Genomic DNA, 1,097 nt, shown 5'->3' with positions numbered 1-1,097 from the left:
ATAAATGGAGCTTGTACGAAACGTACGTACTGCTATAACCTATTGAATTTTTGTTGCTTTTCTTCAAATTTTATTCACCAAATCTTTTGATTTTGTTTTTGGTTTTTACCCTACCAAATTCTGGTGTCTCAAACATTTTATGTACCACATTTAATCTTTTAATTAAATCTATATTATATATATATATATATATATATATACAGAGAGAGAGAGAGAGAAGAGAGAGAGAGAGAGAGAGAGAGAGAGAGAGAGAGAGAGAAAGGGAGATATAGAAATGTATATATATGGTTGTAGGCATATATGTATTTTGCGTATACATTGTATTTATATCTAAGACTACGATATAACATACTCTATCTTTTTTTAGGGTGCAATAAGGTGTGCCTTGTGAAACATGTACCTCTTATTTCTAGTACCTCGAAGTATCATATTAATATTCACTCCTTGGCTCCCAATATTTTAACGTTTTATTGCTTATATTTTTCTCTATGTACAACTGATTATATTAATAGAAAAATATTCCAATAATCATCAGATGTCAATGAATACAAGAAGATGATTCTTATGTGATAAAGTGCGCTAGTTGTTAACTTGTAAATATTTTGATCACTCAACGATACCAAAGTAAATAAATCGGTGAGCGATAAATACAACTAATAGCAAAAGAACTTAAAAACGAGTAGATTAATTTTATGAGAGATATTATAGATTCACATCATACGCAGTATTAAATTATGTTTATATCCCGGATGTATTTTTATAGATTTTTACGGAACAGAGATAAGGGGAAAAAATATTTAGAATATCGTATTTCAAATAATAACATATTAAAGCAAATTATATGGGTGGAATAAAAGCTGGAAATAAGATAAAATTAATTTTGGAAAAAGGTCATCAATCAATCTGATATGGTTTTCCGAAAAATATGAAATTCAATGTTTATATCATACATATTTACTTAGATGCAGACTGTAAAATAAACTGTTTGATTTTTTTGACTGGGTGCAATTCTGCTTTGTTTATAAAACATAAGCAACGGACTTAGGCCAGCATAATCATATGCACAAACACACACACACACACACACACACACACAT

The sequence above is a fragment of the Octopus bimaculoides genome, chromosome 6 (assembly GCF_001194135.2).
Source record: "Octopus bimaculoides isolate UCB-OBI-ISO-001 chromosome 6, ASM119413v2, whole genome shotgun sequence".
NCBI lineage: Eukaryota > Metazoa > Mollusca > Cephalopoda > Octopoda > Octopodidae > Octopus > Octopus bimaculoides.
The sequence above is the reverse complement of the archived record's forward strand: the minus strand, read 5'-3'. Positions refer to the sequence as shown.